At 50.2% G+C, this 17,938-nt stretch overlaps 1 protein-coding gene across 3 annotated transcripts in view; it reads right to left on the bottom strand.

Moving 5' to 3' along the window:
• Sh3bp4 (SH3 domain binding protein 4) overlaps positions 1 to 17,938 on the bottom strand; it is an 80,022-nt gene that overhangs the window by 33,173 nt on the left and 28,911 nt on the right. For 2 of the 3 annotated variants that reach the window (XM_028755416.1, XM_028755417.1), the window contains exon 2: positions 14,835 to 14,912. The gene's annotated coding sequence lies outside the window, so the exon portion shown is untranslated. Of the gene's footprint in view, positions 1 to 829; positions 934 to 14,834; positions 14,913 to 17,938 lie in introns of those variants that run through there. The other variant, XM_028755418.1, reaches the window with a different exon arrangement.

Genomic DNA, 17,938 nt, shown 5'->3' on the forward strand with positions numbered 1-17,938 from the left:
CACCTTCCTTGTTAAGCAACACATGGCTGTGCCTGGCTATGCCCTGTCCAGCCCAGGGAGCCTGCAAAGCCTGCTCAGAGGCTAAAACTATTATTTATCTGCAGAACTACACTCTACTTTGTGGGATGACCTGGGTGGCCCTGCTCTCCAGCAAACCTCTGTCTTGTCTGTCACAACTAATTCAACAGCATCTCCCAGACACAACTCCTCACACAGAGGGTAACACTTCCTTGTCCCGAACTTTCTGGGTGTACTTTCCAAAATCCACCAGCCACTGCCTGGTCCTGCTTGGCAAATTCCTGAGGGATGAGTCTGACGCTGGCAGGCATCCAGTAATTACACTTCTCGGTCCGGAGTGGGATTTAAAATATCTTGCTAAGTTACTTCAAGAGTCACAGAGAGGTATTTGAGGGGAGACGAGTAACTAGGCCTTTGAAGATGGCTATGGGAAGATGCTGTCTGAGTGCTGTGATTCACTAGGAACACACCACCCCACTAGACACTAGCTTGGGGGTAACAGAACCAGAAAATGGGGCCTCCAAAGCCCTGCAGGCATAGCTAAAGGATGCTCTTTTATCAGAAGTCCTGTTGGGCTCTGGCAACTGTAGCAGAAGAGACATCAACCAACAGAGTCATGCAAAGGGACAGCCACACAGTTACTGCACTAGAGCATGTACAGATCCACAATGGGAACCAAAGGCACAGGCTGGAGAGCAAGCCACATGGACGAGGAGCCTCAGAAAACGCATCTCTTACCACACTGGCTAGACATGTCCTGCAATGGGCCTTCAAGATCTTAATAGGTCTTCTGGTACAAACTGAATCTTACCACCATTCAAGAGTCGACAATCCTGGGAGAATCCAGCAAACTGTAGAGCTGGCTACAAACATACACCAGGCTCCTTGTAATAGGCTGATTGTCCCTGAAGCCTGTGTGATAAGCACATAAGACTATATTACCACCACTCTAAAAGAGAAAGGCTGGACCGTATATACTCAAGTCAGCCCTCAGCACCACGGCCCAGATCTAGCAGGATCCACTCTGTCCCAAGGCTAGCATGGTCTTCTTGTATGATCCTTGGAGTCTTCACCTGATCCTCAGAATATTAAACAGGTCTATAGCAGGGACAGAGCTTGGGAGGTGGCATGGCAAGAAAAAAAAATGTGGGATTCAGGGTCGGATTCAGTATGAACATATTTATGTGAGTGGGGGAAGAGGGAGAGGCTGGCAGGAGCAAGGCCTGTGGACCCGCAGGTCCTCCCTCACCATGCTCAGGGATATGGGCCCCTCTCACACACTGGGGGATGGGCTCTCCCAGGCTTTCTTTATGTAGACACGAGTGTATGAGAAAACAAGGACAAAGAGAAAAGAAGCGAGTAGCTCTGTCCCCACTGGGAGCACTTCACGTAACAGCTGGTTATCCTTGCCCTTCTCCATGGTGTGTGCAGAGCTTGGTCAGCACTGACTATCACTGACCAATGTTCAACGTAAGAGGAACCCTGGGAACCTGTCCAAGAAGATCGGGGCCATTCATATATCCTGTTAGCCAGCTTTCCCCAGGGTGCACTGAGTAGCAGTCAGTACCCTGTGATACTTTCACTGCAGCCGAGGGTTCATCGAACATCTTTAAAGCTGCTCTGGATTGACTCTGAGGTTGTGGTCACCTGCCCCAGGGGCATGTGCTTTACTATAAAAGGACCTCATTGGAACTGCTGATTCCGCTCCACGTCTCTCTGGCCTCAGCAAGAGCTGTATCTGTCCTTCAGTCTCCAGCTCCCAACACAAGTGCCTGAGACTCGGCACCAATCACCCAGCAAACAGCACACTATGGTGCTCACTCCCCAAATCAGGAGAGCTTCTCTGCACAGCTGCCTCGAGCCGGAGCGGTGCAGGCTCCTGCTCTGAAGATGGAAAGGCTGTGGGAAGCGGAGGCTCCCTGAAGTCACAGCTGCTGGCATGGGTATCTACCAGAAACAGAGAGAAAAGCCAAGCCGTGAATGACATCCTGCTTGGTGGAAGCCACAATACAGATGGCACCAAGGAACAAAGCCACAATTGTGAGCTGCACGGTGCCTCCCTCACCAGTAGACCCGTAGGTCCAAGTCCTCACTCTGTGGGCTGTGCATGTGAGCTTACTGGGAAACAGAGTCTTGCAGATGTGGTCAAGTTCAGCAGGGTAACCTCATAGTGAATTAGGGTGGGCCTTCCATCCACGCATGGGCACCCCTTTAAGAAAAAGAGGTTTAGAAACAGAGAGAGACAGGGGTGGGCCATGTGAGGATGGAGATGGGAAAGAGAGGAATGCAGCCACAAGCCTGGGGGCCACTGGGAGTCATCACCTGCCCTCACCAGAAGCCAGGAAGAGGCCAAGGTACAGAGGCTCCCCAGAATTCCTGAGGGAGAGGGAGGGGCCCTGTCAAATTTCCAGTGTAAACTTCTAGCCACCAGGTTATGAGAGAATGCATTCCCACCATGGTTTATTCTTCCCTTGGAATCTGAGGGAACTGCTCCCTGGACCTGGCAGACATTCAAGTCTCCTATAGAAATGGGCATAATATCTATAGATAACCTACACATACCCTCTAGACCCTTTAAATGTTGTTATGTCGTTAATATTCAGGGAAAAAGATGACACCAGGATATAAAACTCGGTACAGTATTTCCCCCCAGATATTTACTGTGAGGTTGGCTAGATCTACAGAACCAGAATAAAATAGGAGAGTGTAATTTTTTTTCTGAACTAGGGACAGGACCTAGCACCTCACACATACTAGCTCAAGCACCCTACAACTGAGCTGCACCCCAACTACAACTACCTGCTAGAGTACCACCTGCCAGGTGGGTATGTGCTCTATTCCACGTGCTTCTGCATGCTAATTTGCATAAACACCATGGCCACCTTATCCTAGAGACTCATACATCCTCTTCCACAGATGAGGAAATATAGGTAAAGAGCCAGGCCACCTGGCAAGGTCTGCCAGCCTCAGCTTGAGGCAGGGGTGAGCCACTAAAGGACCTCCCTCCCCCACCCCATACACACACAAGCAGGCCACGCTGAGCACTACAGGTGGGAGCAGGGAGCCTGGCCCGGCTACCTGCTGAAGCATTCCATGTACGGCTGAAGGGCCAGGCAACCCTCCGGAGGTAACGTTCCCCACGCCAACCCCTCAAGCAATAGGCCTTAAAGTGCTCTGAAGATGGGTGTATTTAAAGGAGCCGTTTTGATTCAAACAAATGCAGCAGCAAAAGGTCATTTGTGAAGACTCCAGCTCTCAGCTATGGGAACACAAGCTCGTGCAAATCAGCTGGCTTCTGGTGAGGTGCAGCTCAGTTGTAGGGTCCTGGAAGCTAAAGGCAAGCTGGTCCCTCCAGCAGTCCCTGATCACCTAGGACCTACCTCACTGGGTGAAGGAGGTATGTGGTGGTCATCAGCCCTAACAGGACACTTGGTGGAGAGACAGACACCTTCCTGCTTTATCTCCCCTTGGAGTCCCGGCACAAAGTGATCCCCGTGGCAACTTGCCTGCTACTCAGGGGAGCCTCTGCCACTGGCTGGAACCCAACAGAGGTAAGTGATGGGTAACCTATCAGACAGGTTTTCTTGGGACAATGGGCCCAGCTAGGCCTGGGGCCTTCTGGCAATCCAGACTTGTTTTCTTACAGCTCTTATGGAAAGAACAAGGGGAGAGGTTCTTGGCACTAAGGCCAGGGTGACCTAGAGCCAGAGGGCACGGGGCAGTTTCTCGAAGCTTCTCTGCCTACAGCTTGAAAGTGCTTAAGGAGAGGGCTATACACAAGAGAAGTGGTACTGCAGATGCAGTGGAGATGCAGCCATTAAAGAAGCAACATTTCCAACAGAGGCTTGGCCTCTGCCAGATGCTTCTCTGTCCTCCGCTTTATGACCGTATGGTCCTCTCAGACCTCTCACTGGCTGCTTCTGACCCTTCTTTTGGGCCCTCGAGGGAGCTGGAAGGCTATCAGCTCCCACAGCAGCAAGCCTCTTTCCCGCCCATTGGCTGGCTGGCCCAGCCCTGCAGTCTACCAGACTGACTGACTGAAAATCTCCTTCCTCTAGGCTCACAAACATCCTCTTTCCTCCCTTTCTGAACCAAGCACCCAACTTAGGCCTCATGAGGCCAGAGAGGAGGGTCAGGGACAGATGAAGAATATCTTCGAAATGCCTGTTCTAGGATCCACGTGACCTCCTAGCCACACAGCCGCCTCCTTCTGCTCCCTCTTGCTGGGGACTCTTCATCTGTCTTTGGTCACTTCCTTCTCCAGCTTGCCTTCAAGAATTCAAAGTCCTGTGTTCATCCTGGTCCAGCCTGTCTCCTCACTGGGTCACAGTTGGGAAGCAAGCAGCCAGAAGATTTCCTGGATGTAGCCACTTGCACTGCCGGAGGTGAGGCAGGACACCGGGCTCCCCAGCTGTCTGCCCTGGGCTTCCCTTTTCTCTTCTGCACCACGAACAGGAGAGGATGGTGGTAACACATGCTCTGGGCACTAAGGCAGTACCATATTCAGCTTTCCAAGGCACCAGTCTGCCCAGCACCAGGACCAGGACAGGTGGCTACAGCCAGGATTAGCAATGGAGCCAGGAGGGCTGGAATCGACAGCTGCAGGAGCTAAACGCTGCTTCTCACCCACCAGAGGCGCCTCTATGGCCAGGAGCACAGACTGGACAGACAGTGGGATCCAGACAATGGAAGCCAGGTGGCTGGCATGAGAGGATCCAGTCAGGCATGACCTATGTTGGCCGTGTCAGAGATGGGCTCATCATTTTCCTTATAACACACTTACCTTCTTTTCTCCCTCTCTGTAAGACGGTATGAATCAACCTCTGAAGCCTCAAAACTTAGGCAGAAGGAACCCAGGGTGGCAAAAAGATTCAGGATGCAGGCTCCCTGCCCTACCTCAGAGGACTTTACACAGCAAAGACAAGAACAGCCATCGCTCAAGGCCCAACAGGAAAGAAACATTGTTTCAAGTTGTGGGTAGAGCGGAGGAGGAACTGAGGGGGCAGGGAGAAGGGGAAGTGGCTACAGAAGACAAGAATCCCTCAGGAGAGGAACCCGGGTAGCCCTAGGTGTGGCTGTAAAGATTCTTTCCTCACTTCTTAATTTTTTTTTTTTGGGGGGGGGTTGGTTTTTCGAGACAGGGTTTCTCTGTGTAGCCTTGGCTGTCCTGGAACTCACTCTGTAGACCAGGCTAGCCTCGAACTCTCTAACTCAGAAATCTGCCTGCCTCTGCCTCCCAAGTGCTGGGATTAAAGACGTGCACCACCACCGCCCGGCTCTTTCCTCACTTCTTGCCTCTACATACTGATCAGAGAGGCCCAGCAGCCTGAGATACAGTCTTTTGAAATGGACCCACAGAGACGCTAAAAGATTACCAGGGCAGACCCAGACATGCAGCTCAGAGGACATCCAGGAAGCTGTTTCCTCACAACGCTTCCTGTGATTCACCCCGGACTGCATACCTGGCCTTAGGTTGTCCTGATACACCTGGAGCTCACTAGGACATGGCTGCTGGACACTACTGTGATGTACACACTACACTGGGGACAAGAATGTGTGACTGACCCACCTGGGTCACAACTGGAATTCCAGAGCAAACCAAGCCTTAGGGCTTAGGGATTCATGCTAGACTGGGGCCAGGCATGGGGGAGGGAACGGGGAACAATGGCTGAAGGTTTCAAAGAACTTGGACATGATAAGTCAGCTCTAAAAAGATCAAATGAAACAACTTTCTCCACACATCATTCACAACCACCAAGAGGTGAAAATGACCCCAGGACCAATGAGGACGAACAGACCAAAGAGACAGAATTATCATACAGCTGTAGAAAGGAACAGAATGCCCATGCATCCCATAGTATAAATGAATCTTTAAAAGTCACGCTAAGTGGAAGACTCCACTCACCAAAAGTCGCAGACTATTGTAGAACATTGGAGAATGTTCTTTGACTTAGGTTGTCCTGAAACACAAGTGAACCATCCTAACACTATAAACTTAACAGCTCATGATGGAGTGAGTCTGGACAAGCAGACCATGGAGCTGAAGAAATCCTAAATGAAACTAGAGATGGGAGTGATCTGACAAAGCATTATCCTGAGCAGAGGGCTACCTCATCACCTTCAGTAGTGTATATAAGATAGATAGATGTATGTATGTATGTATGTATGTATGTATGTATGTATGTTGGAGAGAAACCTTGGTGGTGGTTACTGTGTGACTACACTAACCATTACTTTTAACAAAGTCACTCTTAGAAGGTACAGTGCCACCAGGACTGGGATGGCTTAGTGACATGCCTAACTGAAGACTGTCAGTCCATGAGTTTACCCACGAGACAAACCGTCTTAAAAGCCACTTATACCGAGCAATGTGTACAGTGAGAATATGCTTCTGCTCTCGGGATCAAGGCACAGATGGGCAAAAGGAAAACCTGTGTCCAGATACAGAGGCAGGTCCTACCAAGAGAAGAGGCAGAACAGGGGAGGTCTCAGCAAGCTTTCCCAGGGTGTCACCATCAAACAGCGGCTGGTTCCAGGTGCTGAGAGCCATAGTATCTGGTGTTATCCCTGGAGTAACACACCGTGAACAGGGACAGATTCCTAAAGCTTCTGTGAATACTTTCCAGGATCCTTTAAAACCAACTCAAACTGGCTAAGGAAACCCTGACCCTAGCTGAGAGAAGGATTGGAGTCTGCCCTAGAGCCACTCGGATATAGACATTTAAGAGGGGCAGCCTCTGGCATCTTGTCACCCACTGTGAGACAAGTGTCACCGTTAGCCACTGGGTGCTTCCTGGACCACCTCCCAGTCTGCTCTGAATTAGAACTGAAGACAGACCAGGTCCACAAAGCAGGGATGGGCTGTCCACAGGGAGGTGGGTGTCCTGTCCAAAAGACCCCTGGGGTACTCAGTTTGAAAACCACTCATGTGGAATAAATACCTAAAGAACTTCCAGGAGTTATTTGGATTAAGGCCAAGGTATACAATCCACTGAAACCCAGCATCCCAGGTTGGGTCAAGGACTCTAGAGTGACTTGTGTGCAGACTACCCTGCAGAGGACGCCAAGCTCTCCTGAAACCAAGAGATCAAGGCCACACAGGAGTCAGGCACTCATCATTCCCTCAGAGCCGATGGCTCCTGCACAGCCTCCCTGCATTCTGTTACGGCCAGACAATTTCTCCTTGGGCTGGTCCACTTTAGAACCTTCTCTGACTGCAACATCTGAGCTCATGGATATTTGGGGGATCCTGGCTAATGGTGCTGAGCTCAGATGACCCAGTCTGGGTGGATCTCTCCCAGCAGCTGGCCTTGATTTATAGATGTTTAACGTGGAGGCACAAGTTCCTCCAACTGTGTAAGTGAAGCTAACGCTTAGCCCAAGGCACCTGGCCCTGAGAGGATGAAGAGAGACTGGAACTTTCCACGCTGCTAAGCACCGGTGCAAGCTTACTCACAAACCAACGCAGAGGACTTTACCAACGCTGAACAAAACCTGGGCTGTCTTCCCACAGTCCCCTTGTCAAAAGCAGAAAGAACATCACTTGAAACCCACCTCCTAGGGGCATTGGTGGTATACACCTTTAATCTCAGCATTGGGGAGACAGAGGCAGGCAGATCTCTGAGTTTGAGGGTCTACAGAGGGAGTTCCAGGACAGCCAGGGCTACACAGAGAAACTCTGTCTCGGAAAAACAAAACAATAAACCCACCTCTTTCGCGTCCCCTCACAAGTCCACCCCAGCACCTCAGTACCTCAGTACCTCAGCACCCCAACACCCCAGCACCTCAGCACCAAGAGTTCATTCCTCTTAGGAGTACCCTCTGTCTAAAACCTGACCAGGAACCACCTTCTAGTAAGTAACCGGGACCTGCTCCCTGGGCTTGTGTTAGTCATTGGAAAGCACCTCCACATTCCGATTTCAACCAAGTTCAATAGCACCCACAAGGGATTTCACAAGGCAGGTGGTTCCAAAAGCCAGCACATTAACATACGCCCTTTCAAATACCAAAGAAATAAAAATCTATCAAGGACACAGGTTTGACAACGGCTTCTGTTGGTTTCTGGGAAACATTCAACTCCTTTGTGAGGACTGGCTTATGGTCAGTTATGTTCCACAGACCTCACGGCCTTCTTCTAAGGCCAGGCTATCAGCTACTTTTACAGGCAATCCTTCAAGAATCTGGTAAAGGTAGCTGATGGCTCAGTAGCTAAGAGCTCTTCCAGAGGACCCAAGTTTAGTTTCCAGTACCACACAGCACCTCATAACCATCTGTAACTCCTATCCAAAAATATCTGTTTGACACCCTATTTTGGTCGCCGGGCAGTGCACAGACAGGCATGCAGGCAAACATGCGCATGCGCACACATACACACACACACACACACACACACACACACACACACACACACACAAACTATTTTTTTAAAAAAACATCTAGTAAAGGTGTGTAGGAAACTGAAGTACTTCGAAGGTATGCAAGAACGACAGGTGTTTTGAACAATCTGAACCACACGAGGGGTTCCTGAGCCCAGTATACACAGCATGTTCTCTGTGTGGACCAAGTGTGGGCCATGTCAAAGGACCCAAGATGTGTTCACTGAGTTCACAGTCCAGGGCTGCTGGTGTCCCTGGAAGGGCACCAGACAGGGACAGGATAAGTGACCCATCTGGGCTTCAGACAAGCCACCAACCTTCAAATCTCTGCTTCTTCCACTGCCTGGTGCAGTATGGTTGGTTCTATGGGCCTTTTAGCACATCACACACCAGGCTCCAGTTCCTGTCTCTGCCCAAGGGAAAACGAACCTCACAGCTGTCTGCCACACACCAAAACAACAGACCACACTGAAGGAGCAAGGTCCAAGTTTGTCCCTTACTCATAAGCCCCAGCGTCCTCCGGCGAACTAGGAAATCCCAAGTGGCCAGGGCCATGTCCCACAAAGAATTGCTATTCAAGGGCTGGCAGCCATCCCTGGATCAGGTGCTCCTAGAGGGAGAAGCAGAGACCTGGTGACAGGGCAGGATGCACAGACAAGGGCGACCATGTGACTCTGCAATCCTGAAGGGCAGCCTCACTTCCCAAGGTGTAGTTCCCAGGCCCTGTTGTGTTAAAACTCTGAATCTTTCCAATTGCCTAGACCCTTCCTTCTCCATCCAGTCTGAGCACACATTTGATTCCCTTACAGTCCTTGAGACTCAGGATTCCTGTTTACTGATGGGGAAAGGAATGCCCAAGGAAACTAGTCTATGCAAATGATAAATTAATCTATGTAAATCCACACTAATTTATGCAAATGCTATTGTGGCTAGAACAAAAAAATTTGTTTGTACTTAGAGGACAATTGTTTGTTTTGTTTTTGATAGAGTCTTACTATGTGTGCATACAGGTACCCTACCTGGCCTGAACTTGACAGAGATCCTCCTGCCTCTGTTACCAAGCTATAGGCCATCACACCCAGCTTTGAGAAGAACAGCTATACATGTCTTTGCATAGATAATTTTAATAATTCAAGAATGAAATACAGGGCTAAATATGTAGCTCAGGTGGGAGAGAATTTGCCCAGCCTGCACAAAGCTCTGAGTTCAATCATCAGTCCCTAGCTCCGTGTTAACAGTCACGGTGCCCATGCCTATAAACCCAGCACTCCGGAGACGGAGGGATGAGAATCAGGACCCCAAAATCGTCCTTGGCTACATAGTCCGTCAGAGCAAACCTGGACTATGTGAGGCCCGATCTAAACAAATAAATACAATCCATCCTCTTTACCAAGCTCCCTCATCCAGGTTGTTTAGACGAAAAACTGTATCTAGGTCAGGGGTTAATTCAGAGCCTCATGACTGGCCAACATGCTGAGAATAACTGATGTGGTAACTGAGCCATGGATGGGGAATTTGTATCAGTCTTCCCAAGACCCAGGGAACCATCAGGAAAGAGAAGGCCAGGAAGAACGTACAAGTAGCAGAGGGATGCTATAAAATGCTGCATTCTGGTATCACTTAGCACACTCACACTCAGGTACCAAGTTGAGATTACCTCTCCTGGTATGGGGGACATGCCCCAGGGGCTGGTCTCACACAGGTATGCATAGAACTAACGGGACTCAGTAGATTACAAAAAAGAAGAGGCCATGAAGTTGGAAAAAGGATGTGGTAGTGGTGGTCCAAGGGGAACTGGACAGAGTAGATGCAATCAAGATACGTTATAGACACACATGAAATTCTCAGAGAACAAATAAAATGCTATTTAAAATAATGTCAGGGGCTAGATAGCACATAGAAGCCCATAAGAGCCAGTTCAGTGTCCAACATACAAGTGGGGCAGCTAATAATCTCTTGTAGCTTCAGCTCCAGGGGAGACCCAGCACCCCCTCTTCTGTAACCCAAGGGCACCTGTCTGTACTCAGGCTTGTACATATCCACACATAAGTAAAAGTGAGACAAATCTTTAAAATATGGTCTGTACGAGACAGGTACGGTTTTTCTTCATGGTCACACCCTCAGGAATGCAGTGTAAGAAGCAGCCGGCATTCGCCCTGTGTCAGATACTAGGAGTCACACAGGGCTGTGGTGGAGGACGTTGGAGCATGTAGGTTAGAGTCAACACAGCACGGAGGTACAGCCTGGATAGTCTGAAGGGGTCCTGGGTCTCATCACCCACCCTGTGGCTCCCAGGTGAGCTGTGCATACCGTCCATGGGCTTTGCCTAAATGTCAAGTCTGCTCCATCTGCTTTAAACACAGAGCTGACAGGGAACTCTGGGCACGGGGCCTGGGAATGAGCATGTCTCTCAATGGCCTGGAAGGGTCTTCTGAGTCCAAGTATGTTTCATTAAGACATTCTAAAGCCCTTAATATAAACAACACTGGAATTTTTCTTCCTCTACAACCCGCCGCCCCCCAGAGCCTCAAGTATGACGAGAATGTTTTCCCTATCCCCAGGGCACACCTGCTTGAAGGAGGTTAAAAAGGCTGTCACGTGGGGAGCCTCTTACAGACCTCGAGTAGGCTTAGACTCCTTTCTCTATCCAGCCTCCCTAGCCCACCCCAACCCCCACTGCTGCTGATGTTGCCCAACTTCAGGTGAAGTCCTTTACTGACTGAAGATGCACAGATTTTGTGGCTATTTCAAGGCAGAGGTTTTGGAAGACGCCAAGAACAACACCCTACAGCCTATGCTGGCCATGGGCCTCCTTAATCACCTGCCAGAAACTATGAGGTCATACTTGACCCCCAGTGAGGCCCACAGACATCCAAGAGAGAGACTCAGTACTTGAATGTCACGTGGTCTGAGCCGGCTGAGGGCTCCGTGCTGGTCAGGTTGTGGGCATTAGTTATCACGACTCTGTCTGAGAGCCACTATCTCCTGTCCTGTGTCCTGATCCCAATTCACAGCTCAACAGTGAACCCATGACTTCGTCCCATAAAGCCACACCTCCTAAGAGTCCTATCACCCTGCAGTGGTACCCCAGGCTGATAGTCAAACCTTCAACACATGGGCCTCCTAAGGGGCATTCAAGGTACAAGGTATAACACAGGGTCAAAATCTGTTAGTGTCTCTCCACAATGTCCAGGCAGGAGGCAGCTGCACAGAGTGGTTTCAGCTGGGCCCCTAAAGAAAATGTTGACAAGGCCAGCCACCATAGATTGATGGAACCCTCCTTTTAGACCATATAATGTCTTAAGTGTATATTTGACTTCTAAAGACACTCACCATCTTAATACTAACTTCTATTTTGTGGTTTTGTCCCTTCTGGTTCTCTGTGCAGGTCAGTGAAGGGACCAGGGATATGGCACATGCCCAATGGCTCCTGTGGCCTCCCAGGTCAAGATAGCCTGGAGGGCACACAAACCTGGTGGAATTCTAGGCCTGGACTTTGCTATTTCATACTAACCCTCTGGGCTGAGCCTAAATGAGGCCCTCTCAAAGGCTTATTTTCTCATCTGTAAAATGGGCAGGGCACACAGAGAGCCCCAGAGCCTACGAAAATTGAAATCTGAAAAGGAGCGAGTGCTCATCAAAGCTGAAGGGGGCTGGAGCCACACTCCCGTGTGGAACATAGTGGGGGCCTCCGAGGAGCAAGGTTGGGGTAGGGGGCTATGGGACATACAGGACAGAGAGCTCAGGCTCCCTACCTATTCTTACCTGCTGGGCTGAGCTCCTAACTGTCTCAGGTGAGAGACTAGGAGTTAGACAGACTCCCTGGTAGACTGACTGGACGGAGGGGCTGGCACATGGCTAGGTAATAAAGGTGTCAAATTTCCAAGTTGAGCAGTTACTCCTTATCCTCCAGACTAGAGACAAAAGCCTGGTAACCTTTAACAAATGTCCCATAGGCTTTTGTCTCCCAAAGGCAGGCACCCTGCTGAGGGTACAGCTCTCCAAGTTCAAAGCTAGATCTGGACAAGTCACACAACAGCTGTGGGCCCACCAACCTTCACATCTGTCTTCAAACTAACTCATCCTAAATTAGGGGAGGGAACACTTCAGAGACTTAAAAATAAACAGCCCTAAAGAGACTGACTCCTCGGCTTTGCAGACAGAGGGCCTTTTTCTCTGTGTGCCTGCTGCATGCCTGTGTTTCTAACTCCCTAAAACCCTTCCCCCAACTGCTGACTCTCCGTTCCTGTTTGCTGTGTTTCCATGATGTTTGCGGACCTGCGAAGCTTAAGATTTTTCCTGCCTTTTAATTCTTTAATTGGCAGAGAAAACAAACCTATCAGGCAAGACCCCTAGACTATATCACAGACGCATGGACTGGTCATACTGGTCTCAAAATGTCTCCACCACTGCACCCATCATTTAGAGCAGCCCTATGCATGGTCATAGGGCAAAGTATTTCCAACTGGAGCAAAGTGGAGTCAGCAGCAGGCTAAGCGTTTGAACCTATGTAGCAGGTTTTCCAGGTAAACAACAGAAATGGCTACCAGCGCAGAACTCTGAGCATAGAAACCCTGGGAAGCTCTCTATCACAATGACCTAGGGGCCAATTGGGCTATGAATGTAAAGACCGAGAACATGGGACACTTGTTTACCTGGAACAAAAATCACAGGAACTGGCCACAATGTATCACAGCCATCAAACGCTGGGCTTTCTGAGTTCTGTGATAACTGGCATGTAGTCCCTGAACTGCACCTGAAGATGTATCATCTCGGGGTGAGCACACGGAGCCTGCCTCACGCCACTGAGTTCCCAGGTAGGTAACACCAAGGTCCACGGGGTCCTTTGAGATGGCAAAGCCACCCCAGGGCACCTCCTATTTCCTCTCCCCTGACATCTCACTGGCCCTGTGCATCTGGCAGAGTGCCAGAAAAAGCAAACCACACAAATACCACCCAGGAAAGTGCTGGGGCCAAAGAGCAGTCGCCCTTTAGCCTCCTCAAACACAGATCAGAATGGGGCCTGCTCAACCAGCCTCTACCCTATAGCCAAGAACCAGCTGAATCTGAAAAGGGTCTCCTGCCTCATTTCCTGCTGCACAACCCTCTGGAAGCCCCAGCGTTCATCCAGAGAGAATCAAGCTACAGGAACTGATAGTAATTTCGGCGCCCTAGTCCCACCTCTGGCCAATGCCAGGCCAAAAGAATGTGAGGAATGTGGATAGTTCTCGGCTTGTCTCCACAATCCAAACACATCAGCATCTACAGGGCAAGGAACTGCACTTATAAGGAAAAGGCCTGCTGCTGGCCACTTCCTGGGCATCAAACTCTCAGACCTCAGGAACCTGAACAATGACCCCGGGACTGACAGCTCCTGCATGCTTTGCCGTATCCCAGGACACCCAGGCATTCTCCCTACCCTGGTGCACATGTGAACGCAGATAAAGACAAAAGAGATCAGCAGAGACAGAGAAACAAATACCAAGCAGCTTTCTTGGCTTCACAGAAGGCACCATGGATTTAAAGAAAATACCAAAATGACTCTCGTAGCCAGCGGTGGGCTTTAAATGCATACGTATTCCAGAACAGAAGACGACATGGCCCAGCAGCTGGTCCTCAAACTCTCTTTTCAGCCTCCAGAGCAGGAGCCTTGTGCTTAGCGGTAGCCAACGTATTCCATCGGGCAAGGAAAGACACAGGTGCCACCATATCAAGTGGAAATTCCTCCCCCACTGACTTTACTGGGGACAGTGACAGTTGGGCCTACTGGCAGCCAGATGGGAAAGGTCAGAAACTAATCCAAGAACACAACACCAAGTACTCACTAATTCTCTGGTCCAGTCCTTCCTCCCTACACTCCTGGAATGTGTGTGTGTGTGTGTGTGTGTGTGTGTGTGTGTGTGTGCATGTGTGCATGTGTGTCTGTGTGTCTGTGTATGTGTGTGATCTATAACTTCAGGGCCAATAGAATCAACTGTTCATCACTGGACTTGGGAAACTCGTGTTAGAATAACAGTTCCTTTGTGCAAAGGCAGGATAGGCCACAGGCCCTGCCCCAGACTGTCACCAGAGACAGCAAGCTGCGGGGCTGGTTTGTCCATAGGACATGAATGGGAATTCTCAGAAAGTAAACAGGAACGTGCCCATCCCGGAAACACACAGGTGGCAGCTTCAGGCAACTGACCTTTGCCGGCTGGGCACATTGTGAACTGGAGGAGATGGGGGTTATTAAGGGAGATGGCGGGTGGTGCCTGTGAAGGGACAGAGGTCACCAAAAGCTTCTGAAAGCTATTTCTCCTTGCTTCGGTTGAGTCTCTGTGTGCTGGAAGCCTTCCCTCCTCCCTAACCCTGACATGCACTCATGGGTCTGTGCATCTCTGGCACCAAATGCTGCTACTGGGTGGAGGTTAAAGGGAGCAACCTTATTCAGGGCCTGCTTACCTGCTGGGGATGTTGACCTCCTGATGTTAGAGGAAGAACTCCAAGACCTGATCTTCCATCCAACAGAAGAGGGATGCCCTAGGAGACAGAAAGGGCAGTGTGAGAAGATTCTGAGAGTGGGCTCTGTTGTAAATCTTTGCAGAGGTGGGTTAAGGATAGACAGTTAGGCAGCTGATTCTTCACTGCAGGCCTCCCAGGGCTATGCTGCTAGAAGGAGCACGGCAATCATCTCTGGACTACCTCTGCTCCAGCCCCTGGATATTGTCAGAGCAGCCAAACCCAGGCAGATTCCAGCCTAATGGAGCAGTGTGGTCCCCTCCTGGCATACCTCAGGTATCTTGGTGACACAGTGAGACAGCCACAGAATGACCACCAGCAAGGGCAGCCTTGCTCATCACGCACCATGTAAGATACGGTGGGACTCAAGGCTTGCGGTCTGTTCCCAGCACCATCTATCCCAGGTCAACTTCTGAGAACTGGGGTGGTTATATTGTTGTGTACATTTATAGAAATGCTGCCCTGGGCAGCGTAGGAGGAGAAGAGGCCATTCTGGACACCTTCCTACCTCAAATGCCACGCTACATGCAACAGCTCTCATGTACATAGACCCATACCCGTGCCCCATACCTTCACAAACCAGCACTGTCCCTGTATCTACGTAACATACACCCATAGGGCTTCGCTTCTGGTTCGATGGAAATACAAATCCCAGATGTACCAAAAGGTGGAAAGCAGAGAAAGTTGCTCTACCAAAGTTCCCCAGGAAATGCCACTTGAGGAAACAGATGGATCTTGTAAACACAAAGGCAGTGTGTGACATCATGGATACCAGAAAAACATCACTCAGCTTGATGTAATTACCAGAAAGCTAGGACAACATGAGAAGAAATGTTCATAAACCAGAGAGACCTCAGTCCCAAAGGAAACCAAAGGTAAGGATCACCCAGGGCACCATGGTCTGTCTAGCTGTTTGGCTTGCTGGAGAAGGGCCAGCCTGAAGTCAAAAGACTCCAAAGCACTGGGTAATCCCTGACAGAGTACTTTATAGGACTTCACAGTCAGGAAGTTCATGTCAAAAGAGGATAGAGACCCTGAGCATGGCAGAACCAGGCTGACTCAGAGGTGGCTCACTAACCACCTGCCATCCCAGTACTGGGGGAATGGGAGGGAGAGGTGGCTGGGGGGTACTATGCTGGGATGCCCAGCAGACAGGAGCAGACGTCACTGTTCATGCCTCTTCCTCCTGCTCTAACTCTCTAGAAACCCAAGGTCTCTGTGCAACGAAAGAAAGGGCTGTGCAAAGACTAGGGAGCCAGGGCCCATCAGCTGTCATGACATGAAAGATAACCACAGGAATGAATGTGGGCAGACCGAGTAACTGTACAGTCTGGAAGGTGTCTACATCTCAACATTTGCTTCAAGAAACACCAATGCCATCACTGGAAAGGATGTGGGTAACCCCCTACAAACCCCATTGCCAAGATAACAACATTTACGTGCTTTCAGGAGTCTCAAAGCACCAGAATCTTCTCCCACTGCCCAACAAGAAGGTGTGCATATGACTCTGGTCATCTCCCGTGGGCCCGGAGGACATGAAAATTCAGAGCTTGACCCTAGCTGAGTGCTAGAAGGCTGAGCAGAGGCTCGTGGCCACCATCCCACCAGATTCAAACAGCAAACTACAGAGGGACAGAACTGTTCACACCCCCACTGCAGAATGACTAGCAAGTCCCTCTGTTTCCACGCTCTTAGATGACCTCCCCACAGGCCGCAGTATCTCAGAATGTGACTCCATCTGCAGAGAGAAATCTCTCAGGAGGAAAAATGAGATTAAGGCCCTAACGCAGTATGACAAGATGATTTGCTGAAACGGAAGATGTGGAGAGGCCTTGTATTCATAGCAACAAATGGACATGAGGCTGGCAATGACCAATGGCCTCCAGTTGACATCAGCTGTCCCTGGCCCAGCCCCTTAAGGCAGCCCCTGAGGGAGCCTACTCTGCCTCTACACACATGCTGGACTCTAGGAAAACTAATTTCTGTTGTTTGTGCTACCCAGTGCCTTGTGGTCTGCTATTAAAACTGTCTATCAACTAATCTACCACACCCAGTATTCTCACAAGCAAAACATACAAAGAGGGAGGGTCCTGCTATTCTGGGTGCTGCTGAGGGACACAGACTTGAGACAGCTAATGTTCTCACACCCACCTCACTCACTACAAGTCTTCAGGAAGGGCCTTGCCCGGCCCTCTAATCCAGCCAATACACAAGTTCTGAACTCTGTCCCAGCACTCCAAGATGGGGTTCCAGAAGACATCTATGGATACGAGTCTCCTACCTGTATCCTCAGTCCTCCCATGGGCAAGTGGTGAGGTTCCAGAACAAATACACAAGACAATCCTCTCCCTACATCAGAGGCAGACTATGGCCTGTGGGCTGAACCCAACATGGTCATCTACCACAGATGCTTGCATGTTTTTAAACAGTTGGGGGATGGGGTGGAATGAATCAAAAGACCAGTATTTCGTGAGGTGGGCATTCCATGACATTCACGTCGAAGTCTCCTTCCACTGATGTTTCACTGGATAAACCAACACGCCAGCTAAGGTCTCCTCTGAGGCCTCTGTGCTATAACCACTGGGGGCAGCTTCAGAGCCCTTCTGGCCCACAAAGCTGAAAGACCTGTTTCCTGGCTTTCCAGAGATGTTTACAAGCCCCTGTTCCATGCCAGGCTACTTACGCAACAGGCACAGGGCCAGGCGGCTGCAGGCTCAAGCCAAAGGCTAGTGGGCCCCCACCCACAGGTGCAGGCTGGAGGCCAGGAGTGGTGCCAAGGGCAGCCAGCACAGTGAGGGCACGGGAAGAGCAAAGACAGGACGTGGCCACAGAGGAAAGCAAGAACCAACCCAACACAACTTCAAAGTTACTATCTTGAGCTGGTTCCAACCTGGAAAAGATGGAAAAAAAAAAAAACACTCCAGAGTCCTTCACAAAGGAGGAGTGCAGTCTTGATCCCTTTGGTGACATGTTGCCTCCCAAAGCCTCCAAGTACGGGTCAGCTTCACCAGCCCCTGTGATGTCCATGAGTGCCCTGAAATTCCAGG

The sequence above is a fragment of the Grammomys surdaster genome, unplaced genomic scaffold (genome assembly GCF_004785775.1).
Source record: "Grammomys surdaster isolate TR1022 unplaced genomic scaffold, NIH_TR_1.0 126059, whole genome shotgun sequence".
In the NCBI taxonomy this organism is placed as follows: domain Eukaryota; kingdom Metazoa; phylum Chordata; class Mammalia; order Rodentia; family Muridae; genus Grammomys; species Grammomys surdaster.